The 14,096-nt window shown below is 47.6% G+C and overlaps 1 long non-coding RNA gene across 1 annotated transcript in view; it reads left to right on the top strand.

Annotated features, from left to right (window-relative positions):
* LOC308057551 overlaps nt 1-14,096 on the top strand; it is a 332,648-nt gene that overhangs the window by 297,868 nt on the left and 20,684 nt on the right. The gene's annotated exons all lie outside the window — the stretch shown is intronic.

The raw sequence follows: 14,096 nt of genomic DNA, 5'->3' as shown, positions 1-14,096 counted from the left end.
CGCTTGTAAATGACTGGGTACCATTACAGCGGTATTATCAAGCAAGGAACAACGTTAGAGTAGCAAAAAGACACGGCTTTGCCCTCGGCTGGGGAGGCACACTGGGACAGCCTCCAGTGCCAGACCGTTTTTAGCAAAACAATCACAAATACAATTAACTTCTTAGCTGACTTGTCTACAAAGAGGGAAAGGCTCCATACGATAAGCAGCACGCATTATTACTCTGCTGCAGAATTTAGTTCTTCCAGAAGTAATACACTCTGTTTTGCCAGCATCTAACAGCAAACCATGTAACACGAAGATGCGGAGTTAAGGTTCCTGTAAATGCACTGGTTTTGTTTCCTGGCTTTTGTGCTTCCCAGGGCTGTCCTTTGTTGTGCAGCTCTGATATTTTCCAATGTTTTTATATTTGGATATAGTAATTGCTAACACAGAGCCTAAGGCTAGCAATCATAACATCTATTTACAACATGCACACTGGCTGTGTGCACCTGTTCCACCAGCCTCCCATTTGCTTCAAACATGTCAGTCTCCCTGAGGACACGTTCAACAAGAAACCACCCCCCTACCCTGCAAAGCCCTGCTTTACTTGCTGCCAAGCCTCCTGCATCCCCCTGGGCAGATTACTTTTGGAAGGCTGACCAGGGAATATTTACCAGCTATTGAATCAACAGAGTTCAGCCACATGCCAACATTTCATGCTGTTACCTGAACGGTATCGGAACTCTCAGAACTCCATCAAAACAGAAGTGGTTTGCACTTTGGTATTAAAAGTTATGTGCAGGCCTGAACACCTCGTTGGGAGCTGGGCCACACAGCAGGCTCCTCTGGGCAAAGATTTCTTTTCTAAGCAGCCGTTACGCAAGTACCAATCTGTGAAAAAATTTTGAAACTCAAAGAGCGAGAACCTTGATTTGACATAGTGCTCTTGCTGCACGTTCCGTAGAAGGAAAGTCACCCACATCTCTAGATCTAACGGAAACAGGAAAGAAGCACCAAGTGCCAGGTTCTGCGTGTGGGCTGGGGCAATACCAAGCACAAGCACAGGCTGGGCAGAGGATGGATGGAGAGCAGCCCTGAGGAGAAGGACTGTGGGGTGTTGGTGGATGAGAAGCTCAACTCGGCCCAGCCCGGAAAGCCCAGTGCCGGGGCGGGTGGAAACTGGGCTGTAAATCCTGGGCCAAAGTTATTTCCTGCAGCGTAAGAAAACTGCGTGGGTCTGGTGATGTCTGGTCACGGTCTTTAAACCCCCCCACGCCCCACCCCCCCCAGTGGGTATTACTAATAACAACGGGTTAGAAGCCAGCAGGCAGCCCCGCGGCGCGCAGGCAGCGGGCAGGCAGGTGCGAGCGGAGCCCAGAGCCCCCGGCAGCATCGAGGGCAGCACCGCCGCAGGCAGCGCTGCGGGGCCGGCGCGGCGGAGCGGAGCGGAGCGGAGCGAAGCGGAGCGGAGTGTCCGCAGCAGCGCGATCCCCGCGCACCGCCCCCCCCGCGGGGCGCCCCCCCCCCCCCCCTCGCTGCCGCGGCCGCGGGCACCAGGCGCCGGGAGCGGGCGGGCAGCGGCGCCGGGCACATGGGCAGCGCGGCAGCGGAGCCCGGCGCCGCCGGCCCCCCGCGGGCGGGCAGCCCCCGCCGCCCCGCCCCGGCACAAGCGCGGCGAAGCCCCCCGGCCCGACCCCCGACCCCCGGCGCGGGCAGCTGCGGCCGCTCCTCCCCCGGGCCGGCACCGCGGGCTCCCCCTCCCCCCCCGCCGCCCGCCTGCAGCCGGGCGGGGGCACCGGGGCGCGGGGGGGCAGCGCCGGGGCGCGGGGGGGCAGCGCCGCGGCCGGGGCCCGATCCCGCCGCTGCCGCGCCCGAGGCGCTGCCGCCGGGAGCTTCGGGCTCAGGCTGATGCCAGGGGCCCGGAACTCGGCGGGGGCTCCGCGCTGGCAGCGCTGCCCGGTGCGTAACGCTGCAGGTCAGACCTGAACCGCGGCGTGGGGCCGCAGCCGGGAAGCGGCGTGCGCGGAAACCCCGCAAAGCCTCCGCAGCCGCGCAGAAAGCGCGCACGGGCCGGCGCGGCGCTGGGAGCCGCCGCCGCTGCCGCGGCTCCCGGAGAAGGGCCAGGGCCCGGGGCGGCTCGTTGCCGCGCAGCCAGGCTCGCCCCTGCAGCCGCCCCGCAGGAACTGGGACATGGCGCAGAGGAAGAGCGGGCCGCCGGCTTGGAAACTGCTCCGCCGGGCAGCGGCCGCTGGGGGATACACGTGTCAGCAAGAACCGCTGGAACAGGAAGCAGCTGTTTCTTCCAGCTGTGCCCAGCTCACCCTTGGTCATCGAGAACACGCAGAGAACCCAATGTGACACCCACTGCCGTGCCAAAGCTTCATTTATTGCAACACTGCTACGAGTCTGACAAGGGAATCCAGCTGGCAGCTGCTGCACATCTGTCACCTCCAGAAAGCAGCCCCGCTTCCAAGGTGCGTCCACCAGCAGACGGAGATCGAGGAAGAAAAGGGAGTGCTGAGTACACAGCAGGGCTCGGGTATGTTTCCCTTGGCAGCGTACAGAGCAACCGCATTTCTGTCGGGCACTACAAAATACGCTTCCAACGGCAGACTAGAACCTGATCACCTGAGGCCCACCCTGCCTGGGCAGGGGTACAACAGGACACACAAGGGAAACCTCATACCACCCTTGCGGCGAATGAGGAGACGGGACGCAGCTTGATGCAAGCAAGTTGTCCATTTATTAGTGATTTTCTTACAATTATATACGTTTCTACCTTCTACATATTGCACACTGATTGGTTAAATCTTAAGCGTAAAAAACACTGATTGGTTGATGTTTAAGGCACACCGTTAGAACAGTAGGAACTTATTAGTTTCCCTTGACATAGCAACAGTTTCTATTCCAAAATTAGGGGGTTTCTTTCTACGCGGCTTTCTTGATTAACAAAGTTACATATCGGCGCCATCCGTTCCCTTATCTGGCTACTTGTTTCTCTGTCCGTCTGGCTGCCTCCTCAGCTGTAACGGCTCAGGGGTCTGCAGTTAGCTTGTTCCTTGGTTCCCAGGGCTTGTGCCCTGCAAGTTCTAACAAGTCTCTATTCATCAGGCTATCAGTACTTGGACTCCTGTCCTTGAGGCCTTGTCCTACACACCCTGCTCCCAGTAACAAGACTGTCGGTAAAAACGTCTTATTACAGAAGTTGCTACCTATTTAAAATACCTTATTACAAAACATCTTATTACAAAAGTTACTACCTTTTTGAAAAATACCTTGTTACAAACCATCTTATTACAGAAGTTACTACTGCTTAAGAAAGATCTTATTACAGAAGCTGTAAGGAAAGGTTTCGCCTCAATTCATCTTACTGGCCGGTGCTCCCTTAGCACATCCTGGCCACAGCTGGGAGCTACACAAGCCGAGGTGGTCCTGACAGCTTCTCTGCTCCCTTCTCGTGCGTTTCGCTCAGGGCCGGCTCGTATGAGCACGCATGAAGCCATTACATTGATGGTTTAGGTGCTCTTCCACATGGATCTCCTTAACACCACAAACAGAGGATGTGCCCCCTTTATCCTTCAAACAGTATTTTAACATGAACAGAAATGTATAGCTATTAAAAACTTAAGGTCTGCTATCAACATAAGTACAATCTTCCTCTAAAAGTTTAAAAAATATTTTCAAGACATAAGTAGAACAGAGTACTAGAACAATAAATAACAATAATAATAATAAATAACTTATCATTACAGATAGCATTAACATCAAAAGAAAATTATTAAACCAGAAGAATTCCCCAGGAACGTAAAAGATCAGCAGCTGTGACATACATACACTTGCTGGTGAAACAGAGAGCTGGTTCAGGAAGGAAGAAGGTTTCCTGGTTAATCACTTAGAAAATTAGCTCATCTTTCCTTTAGCTGCTCTCCTGAAATCTCTGACCCATTCAGACCCAGAACCTTGCGACTTTCCAATGCTTTTGTTTCATACACGATCCCCAGTAAAGGGCCACAGTATGACTGCAAGCAAAGACAAGCGAGAGCACCAGATACCATCTATGCTGAGCACACTATAGCTCCCAACAACATTAAATAGATAAATAACGAGTTAAATAGATTCCTAAGAGAGCACTAAAACCCATTTGCTTCCCAGTAAGGATGTCTCAAGAAAGTTTTTAAGGTTTCCTGTAAAGTTCAGACTTTCCATATCTAAAGAATACATACAGCTAAGTAATTACTTCATATTAATTACTCTGACCACTAGGTGCTTTATAACTTGACAGGTAGAAAATGTAATGAAAGAGGCCTACTAAACAATACCCTACCAAGTTAAAGAGAAAGCAAAAAATAGAGTGGTGTGGGGCTGGTTATTTTGTTGGTTTTATTTGTTGTTTTTTTGTTGTTTTGGGCTTTTTTGCATGTGGTCTTTGGTTTTTTGATTTTTTTTAAACACAGCTGAAGTGATCCAAAGTGGCTGTTGTGGGCAAAGCTCCACTGCTGCTGGAGTCTGACAGGGGAATCCAGCTGGCAGCTGCTGCACATTTGTCACCCACTTCTCACTCTCTTGTTTTGTCCTCCAGAAAGCACCCCCGCTTCCGAGGTACATCCACCAGCAGACGGAGATCTAGGAAGAAAAGGGAGTGCTGAGTACGTATCAGTGCTTGCATATGTTTCCCTTGGCAGCATTCAGAGCAATCGCATTTCTATCAGGTACTATAAAATATGCTTTCAATGTCAGACTATAACCTGATCACCTGAGGCCTACTGTTTAAAGAAATAGGAATTCTTCCAATTTTTCAAAAATTTAAATATAAAAACCCAACAAAGCAGATTATAAGAAAAGTGCTCCCATTCCTCAGTATGTATTATTCAGACGTGCCTTCGCTACCGTGGATACCAAAAGCCAAACATTAATTACTATAAACCCCTGGCAGTATCTACAGAAAGGCCTGACCTGCTTGTGCCGTATCCCTTTGTTTACCCAGATTTACCACAATTGCCTCAAAGCACACCACAGCCAGCGCCAGGATCCCAGAGAAAAGTCGTGGTGTCACAGAGAGGACGAACAAGAGGCTCCTTTTTTGACAATTACCTCGATCCACAGCAAAACAGAGATACTTGCCACGTATGGCCAGATCTTGCAGGTCAAGAAAGCAAACAAGTACCCCGATAAAGTCACAACAGCGCTACCACTGCAAACATCACCCACAAGAAATTTAACCTCTAAACAGACACATTCACATCTTCCAGCCTCTGTTCGTTCTCTGTACTACAAAGTTCCTGCCCGATAGGCACCACTTTTGCACTTTCTGACAGCTGCCTCCTGCCAAAGCAGACTCTGTTGGGAACACATCTTGAAAACGCATAGGGATGGAGAAATGAGGGGGCTTGTAATGATGCACCTCTAAATTATGTCAAGTTAGGACACAGGGTATAACATCCACTCATCCCAAAGAGCAGACTGCCAGGACAGGCAATTTGAAATGCCTTCAATGAATATATAATGACATCAAGGTAATGGCAACTGAGCTGGAGCAAGCAGCTGCCGCTTGGACCCCCGAGAGCAACTTTGCTTTGGGCTTCACACAGATGTTCAAGAGTTCAGGGCCAGGCCTGTCCCCACATTAACTCTTAACACCTTTGCAGGAAGAGATCTCACTGTGACCCGCTAGGAAAACTAAATGAATATTAACAATATTTTTGGCTGGAAGGTGCAGGAAACAGTTCAAGGGAACAGATGATAGCATGGGAGACCTTGCCTGAATGAAGATTTGCAATTGCACCCAGAAATCTACTTACCTTGGAGGGAATGAGAGAGAACGCACGGTGACACAACTGCAGTGGCATGGGAGTGGGTGGTAAATGTCTAGGGCCCCTTGCAGCATGATAGTGCTGGATTCACCTGAGACAGCGGCATCTCAGTATTATGTCTGCATTCTTGCAGGAAAAAAAAGAAAAATAGTCAGAGAAAGTCATCAGATTATTTGAAGGACTAGACGACTCACAGAAAGTATATGGTCAGCCATCGAGAAAGAAAGTTTTTTTCCTTAATGTCTCAGCATCATCTTAAATGCTTCAATCCAGAAGTAACAAATTCCCCCTGCTCCATTCTGAGATCGCTATTTCCAGAAAGACGGGCTGCAAACAAAAATTCCTCCCATCAGAATCTGGTCCTTCTCCCGTGCTCTTTTAGAAGAGGAAGCACAAGCCGCAGGTATTAGGTCCAGTACAGCTGTGTTCACTAGCTGAGTGCACCTGTGGAGCACAATACAGAGGAGATGGGGAAGGAGACTCAAAAGTATTTACAGAATTCCTCTCAATCCTTTGTGAAGTCCAAAAGGACTCCTGTTGCAATTGCGTATGCTGCCAACAAAAGCGAACAGATTTATTTCAAAACTCCCATTTTAACAGACAAGCTCAGCTAGAAAGTAGTGGGAAAAGCAGATGCATCATCAGCACCTTCAAATCTATGTCCTAAGAGCGAGCTTGGGGCTGAAAAAAAGCAGCCCCTGAAAGGTGAACTATTCCTTGCACCTCTGTGTGATAAACACGGCAGGAGCTAGAGCACCATACCCATCGCCTCTCAAGAAAAGGAATGGGAAGGGAACAGATGACACAGCCTGTAATCATTTGCAATGATGTATCTTAGTGCTGAGTTAAGTTCTGCACCCTCTGCAGCAGACTCTGGCTCCCGGGAGGACTCAGAAATAGTTGTTGTTCTCCTGCTGCTAGCAAAGAAAACGGGGTCCCTCTGCCAAACTGTCAGGCACAAAGAAAACCAGTGCATAAGGAGTAAAGATATGGTTAAAGTGAACAATCGCATCCAAAACAAAGGAAGAGGAGGGTTCTTCACCCACTGTGTAGTTAACCTGCATTAATGACATTAACTTATGGAAACCACAGTGGATGCTAAATGTTTGCACAGCTTCAAAAAGGGACTCTAAAAATCAATTGAGGAAAAGGTTACTGAGGCCTTTTCTGCTTAATGGTACAGTAATGCCAAAGACACTGTTGGAGCCAGGACAATGAACTAGAGACACCTCTCATCTTGATTCTGCTGGGCAGAATGTTCTTAAAACTGCTAAACTAGAAGGTTGGTTAAATACATTGTTTTTCCATTTGAAGGAAGCAGATAACCTATTTCAGTGATTTATGGTGCTGCAGAGATGGGCTGGCAGCTATGGAGGGAAACCCTGGGGACGGTGTTTTAGTGAAAGGACGCTTGTCTTTTCTTGCTACAGAATAGCTGTGAAATGCAAAGAAGTCCAGTCCAGCTCTTTGGAGGGAAGTAATGCCTTCTCCACAAAGGCGGGTTTGATTCTTGGTGTGTTTTTACTGATTAACACCTTGGGTTGGGCTCAGAGCTGCTCCCAGTCACTGAAGTGACCCTTCCCCCTTCGTTATGTACCACATTATATTGGCTCTCGCCGTGTGGCATCTAGAACTCGGTGTCACCCCGTAACAAAGAAAAGTGAACATGTCAACAGCCTACTGAAACAGATGGAGCAAAAGCCTTTTCCACAGCAGGGTATATGTATCAAAGTGCAGGCTCAGAAAACTTGCAAAGGAGTGCCCAAAGGAAAACAGGAAAACAGACAGAACTCCAACACACTCAGAGGGTAAGTTGCCAAGAAACACCTGGAAATCATCGTGATGCATTTTAGCACAGACAGATTAAGAAAGAAGTTGTTTCCAAAGTCTCACAGAGGACAGGAGGTGCTGACAGACAAAGGTGTGGTCAGAGCAGCAGAAGTCAGCTTGCACTTGAGCCTGCCTGCTTCAGGCTTACAGCTGACATGCAGCCGACAGGCTACGCCAGCCTGGAGGTTTGTATCACGCACCCAACTGACCTTGGGCTAGCTTGAGCCTGATGACGTTTGGCTCAGGTGTGCTGTCTATCTCTACGCTTTACACGCACACCAAGCCTCAAAGGTACAACAGTGGAGATGCAGGCCTGGATGACCGTCACATTTCCCAGAGAGCAGACTATGCCAATTGTTGCTAATGAGCGTTAGCATAACAGTGTTTCATCCCTGTGGAACAATCCCATGGGAATGCTTTCCAACATGTTCCTGTACATAACTTTACAACTGGCACATTAAAGTTCCATATAAAGATATGAAAGCTGAGAAGTTTGCTAATTATTTGTGATACCAGGAAGTAATTGAGCAAGAACTCTCGATTCTGTGTTTTAAACAAAAGCTTGTCTTCTTTCAAGGTGGCATCCGACCTTTTTTCTCAGCTTCCTGACAGAAATACTTTATTCCTTACCTAAATGTTTGAAACTGATGGGCATTATGAGTTGAACTATTAATTAGCACCATGATCTGGAATCTAGAAACTACCCTTTGAAGTGAGCAACAGCTCTTCAAACTCTACCATCAGCTTTTTGATGAACACCTGTGAGGGAAACAGCTTCTTAGAGACTTGCAAGCTGAACCAAATTCTCTAGAATGGATCCCAAGTACTTTTTGTGTCCTCTTATATCTCTCTAATCTGTGGACGTTTAGGTTTTTCCTTCAGTTACTAGATTTGTGAAGTTTTTAGCCTCAGATACTCTGCTGCTTGTTTTTCTCATGTGTTTCAGGACACGTATCAGACTGGTACAATGTATTCAGTGATCTGAGACAAAGAGTTCAGACTTCTACACTAACTTCATCAGTTTGGTGGGTTTTGCCCCTGGAACTTCCATAGTTACCTCCTTACTCAGTGTTTCCTTCACAGCACTGTCGCCCTCCAGCAAACACAGCTATGGACTTAATCTCAATATTGTGACATCCAGGTTTCTGGCACAACTCCCAGAACTTCAAGTTTTATTTACTTACATAATTTATACCCTTTCCCACATCAGAGTAATTAGCATAAGTGTATCTATAGAAGTGTGTTGGTAAGTACACTAAGAGGTTGTACAAGTTTAATATTTTAACTGAAGGAACAATGGGGTACTTACACGGCAGGCAACAACTAAATTCTTCTACTCTCCGCTTCCTGTAATAGGTAGTTTCAGAGTAGCTGTCGCCGTAATCTCTGAGAAAACGTAGAATCTTTCTTACCGAGAGAGTTGCCTGTGTCTGAACCGTGTCTTTTCCTGGAGAAAGATTTTACAGATGAATCTGTCTGTCCTACAGATTCGTTCACAGGCTCAGCTCCTGAAGTGAATTGTCTCTCTTCTGTCTCCGATGTCCTGGGTTCACTTTTAACACTAGTATTCTCCTTAAAAAAACACAACACAACATCAAAAGAAATAAAACCAAAGATCACTCAATGTTATCTTATAATAAAACTAATATAAAACCAATAAAACAAAATAAAAGCTATTCTTCTCCAAAATATCCTCTTATATTCATATCCTCTCCAAAAGGGCATCTAACAGGTGTTGAACACTGCCTAGACAGTTGACGTAGTAAGTGTTTTTAACTCAGAATTAAGGCTGCTAAATTGAAACAACCTCTTACAAAACACTGTATTAAGCAAAATATGAGATCAGAAAACTAGAATACACAAAGTTAGGGTACATGTCCCCACAGTGAGCTTTGCCCTCAGGTATCAAACTAGCTGTAAGAAATAAGCTGGAAGAAATACAGGTGCGCTCATTGTTACCAGCACGTCTATTAAAAAGAACAGATCTAGCTCAAAGAACTGGTTCTGTTCCGGTATTTGAACTCTGATTCTGTTTTGGTATTTGAACTGCGATTCTGTTCCGGTATTTGAACTCTGATTCTGTTCTGGTATTTGAACTCTCATTATGTTCCGTTATTTGCACTCTGATTCTGTTCCTGTATTTGAACTCTGATTCTGTTTCGGTACTTGAACTCTGAGTCTGTTTTGGTATTTGAACTCTGATTCTGTTTTGGTATTTGAACTCTGATTCTGTTTTAATATTTGTTTTAATATTAAGGTAATATTGGAAATCCGTGCTTTAGTTGGAAGACTGAAAGTTTTGATAATTTGGAGTCTATCCGTGTATGTAAGATTAATACTTATAGGATTATTTTTACATTTTTACTTTTTTGATGTTGGCAATTTGAAAACATTTCTGTATAATATGAATGTGGGTGTGTGAGCCATATTTTCAGCAGACTGTCTCAGCAAAGGCTCTTTCAGTTATTCACCAGTTTCCTCCTCCCTTTATTCTTTGGACTTTTAGGTACCTCTCACCTGTGCTGCTGTTTTTAGCTTCAGGAAGGAAAAGCTTGCATGTCTCCCCAAAGCCGAACTGTCTCCTTACCCAACTCTTTCCTTGTGTTTAGATCTATATTTCCGTATCTAGCACCTAACAGATTTCTCATAAGAGTGTCCCTTGCAGAAAGGCACCTCATCAGAGACAGCTTAGGACTGGCATCTGCTTGTGGAGGCTCTTTGCTTATTTATGACACTTGATCATTCTTCACATTGCTTGCAAACTGGAAAAATTCTTCTGCGCCTGTGTGCAGCCTGTCCTCTAAGGCAAACAGGTGGGGATGGTGCAAAGGAGCTGCAGAACCCACCTGCAGAACTGAGGGAGAATTGTGATGTAAGGAGAAGGGATGTGAGTCCCAGGGGACAATGAGAAAAAGGGTGGTCTTGGGGACATTCTGAGCAAGGTTGTCCATCCTGTGTCAGACCTCAAGGGACTGCGTTTCCTACCAGTCCAGACCTCCTCAGGAGATCCTCTGCATCATTATCACTTGGAGATTGCTGCTAGAACCTCCCCTCTAACCTAAAAAGTAGCAAAATGTAACCTATGAAATAAAATATAATTATTTTCAGGTGCACTTTGAAATCTCCTTTATCTACATGAATGGAACAGATTCAATTAGCTGCACATGTTTGAAGACTTGAAGGAAATGACAAAAAGGCAAATACCTTGTTAGGGCATTGGGGGCTCCTGCCATGAACCTGAGCTACTGAGAGCAGACTGAACCAACCACTCAAGGAATGTAAGTCAGAAGCAACACTGAAAATACCTTCAAACATTGATGGGTCCCGCTGAGGGCCATTGCTGACAAAGCGTCCCCATGGACTCGTTAGAGGAGCTAATTACAGGCCAGAACTGCAGGTAGGCAAAGGCACTGTGTCGGTGGCTGTAATGCTGCAAAACACATTTGGATTTTTTTTAATGAAGCAGAAAGACCAAGCCCCAACCCTTGGAAGCTCTTGGAGAGCAGAACAGAAGACCCTCCAAATCAAGTTCCATGTCACAGGCCTAGATGACATGGGCAACTGCCATTGCCAAGTGGACAAATCCCTCAGCCCCCAGTTGGGCCATTCAGCCTTGCCAGCCCTGGGCCATCTCCACTGCAAGTTGCCCTACACTGTCCATGTGGCACCTCTTTCCACTCTGGGGGTTGGACTCTTCCTTGCCTTCCTACCCAGCACTCACACCCTCATTTCTCTGCCTTTTCTGAAGTTTCTCCCCTCATCCCTGCTTGTTCCTTGAAACTCAAAGCCATGGGCTGATCCAGGCTCCCTCTGGGTGAACTCTGGCATCAGAGGGCAACCCACCAAGGGACATTTCTTTTTCCTCACATCCAATCTTACCCTTCCAAGCAGCACTTTGTGCAGGTTTTCTCTTCCTGCCGCTATCAGGAATCACTCCCTTATCTCTGACATCTCTGACAGCCCCCTTCAAGCAGGTGCATGCTACTACTGTAGTGCCTGAGGATCCATTTTGTCGGTCTCAAGAAGCCCAGCACCTTCAGACTCTCTCCACAGACTCCAAACTCCATCCAGGCAGGTATCCTCCACAGCCTCTCCAGTTTTTCCCCACTCCTCCAGAATAAGAAACCTCAAAGCCCAGGCACAGATAATCTGGATGTGGCCACAACAGTGCTCTGTCAAGGGGGATGATGCTGAGTCAAGGGGGATGATGCTGAGTCAAGGGGGATGATCAATCCCTCTTCTGAGTGGCCACCTATGGTGAAAACCTCCAAAGAATCACCAAAGGAGGACAGACAATGGCCAGGGAGGAAAGGGAAAGGAGGGGTGGGCTGCTTGCGTGGGAGGATACAAGGGTAGTCAAGGAGAAGCAACTGTGCGTGGGAAAGGTGGGGAAAAGGTAGGAAAGGGTGAAGAACAGGAATCCATAGGAACCAGCCAAGCAGCCCTGCATCTGAGCAGCAAAGCTTGGAGTGGGAAAGGAGCATTGCAGGTCATCCGACCAACTTTCTGTTAGGCTTCAACAGCCGCTGGAAACCTGAGTGATTTCCCTCCCTTCATGAAGGCAAGAACCATGGTGGATGGAGATCCAGAATCATTCATGCTGGAAGGGACCTCCCGAGGTGTCCAGGCCTACATGCTGCTCAGAAAACGATCAGTTATGGGGTTGAAGCAAGTAGCTCAGGCTTTCCTTCAAGTGGGGCTTGAAAACCTCCAAGGATGGACATGGCACAAGCTCTGTGGGACATCTGATCCACTGCTTGACTGTCTTCTTGGGGAAGGACATTGTCTTCCCTTGCTTCAGCTGATGCCCATTGGCCCTCACAGTCGCATCACGCACAACAGGCAAGAACCTGGCTGCCTTTTCCTGCTGATATGACCCAAGAAGATATGGGAAGGCTGTTATTAGGTGTTCCCAGACCTCCTCTTCTCCTGATTTCCACCTTTCAAACAAATAAGGCCCACGGCATCCTGGGCTGCATTAGGAAGAGCACTGCCCAAGGGTTGGTGGAGGTGATCTTTCCTCTCTACTCAGCCCTGCTACAATTTGTCTTGCTGACTTGCCCTTGATTTCTACTTTACCAGCGTCACCCATACTTGACTGAAAGGTGCCGTCCACATTTTTCACCATTCCTGCCTTGTCTTTCTGTTCAAAACAAGTCCAGCAAAGCATTTCTGCCATGTTGGTGGGGGATCATCTTCCACTTTCCAATCAACCTAACCCTTGAATTAAACCTATTTCTCTAGCGGTCTAAAGGAGATATCGTTCTCCTTCTAATCTTCATCAGGAGGTTGAGAGGATCTGAGCAGAAGACCTTTGCACATGGAGGAGTTAGTGATGAGTGTCACAGAAAATCTGAGCAGGCCTTTGCTGTGCTCATGTACCTCTTGGCCTTCAGGCTGTGCTGTGCTGAGTGTGTCCCTGGGTTGCAGAATAAGCCATATTGGAAGAAGGAATCTGCAGGAAGATGCTGGTGAATGGCCAACCTCACGCCCTTACCTTTGTCTGGGACTGCAGTTACCAATTCCCAAGTGAACACCTCCTCTTAGAACACGAGAAGTGATGACTAGAATGGGTTTCCCTGGCAGAAAACACTTCAAGAGCTGACAGGATACAATGTGGGATAAGCCTTCTGCAGGCAGGATCTGCACCACTTGCTGCACCACTCTCCCAACGCTGGAAACTCCGTGTTCCCGGCCTCGGAAGGGACGGCATACAGCTGACACGGTTGTCTCTGTGTGTAGAGAGTTTGCTCTAACCAAGGCCATTTGAAATGACACTTTGTCTCAGAGTCCAAGTGCCTTTCTTACTGCAGCCATAACCAGCTGGGCTGCTGATGGCCCATCCCCCAAGGAAACTGGACAGTCCAGGGACCTCAAACTCACCTTCATGGCCACGTGCCTCCTACTGGCCTATGAGCTTCCCAGATGTAATGGGTGTCATAATGACAGCCCAGATCATCAGCCTGCTTGTGGCCTTGGTTACTCCTTGGTCAGCGGTTCCTGAACTGGAGAAGGCAGTGATAAAGAGATGCGCAGCAATGGAAGAGATGGGCAAGGACCCTGCAGGTGCCATGAAGGCTTTGCAGGAAGAAGTGTGAGGAATAGCCCCTATAGCTGTGCAAAATGGAATGGCATTAGATATGAAGCTGGCGTCTGAAGGCAGAGTCTGTGCTGTTGTTAATAGCAGTTGTTGCATATACGTAGATCAAAGTGGGAGAACTTCTACAGATACAAAAAAAGATTTGGAAACATCCTAATATTTGTCATGAGTCCCAGGAAGTTCACACCTTCTCTGGAATTCAAGACATTGGGAATACGCTGACGTGCTGCTTTCCTGATTTACAGCTCTGGGTTAAGAAGTTCATCCCCAGATGCCTTTCTCCTCTTCCTCTGTGATCACTCCAATCCATTCTACCGATGTAGCTTCTGCTTTAAGGTTCAGAGAGGAAAAGTTGGACTGTCTTTCAGTATTGT

This window comes from Falco punctatus, assembly GCF_963210335.1.
Source record: "Falco punctatus genome assembly, contig: scaffold_22, whole genome shotgun sequence".
Lineage (NCBI taxonomy): Eukaryota > Metazoa > Chordata > Aves > Falconiformes > Falconidae > Falco > Falco punctatus.
The sequence above is the reverse complement of the archived record's forward strand: the minus strand, read 5'-3'. Positions and strand labels throughout refer to the sequence as shown.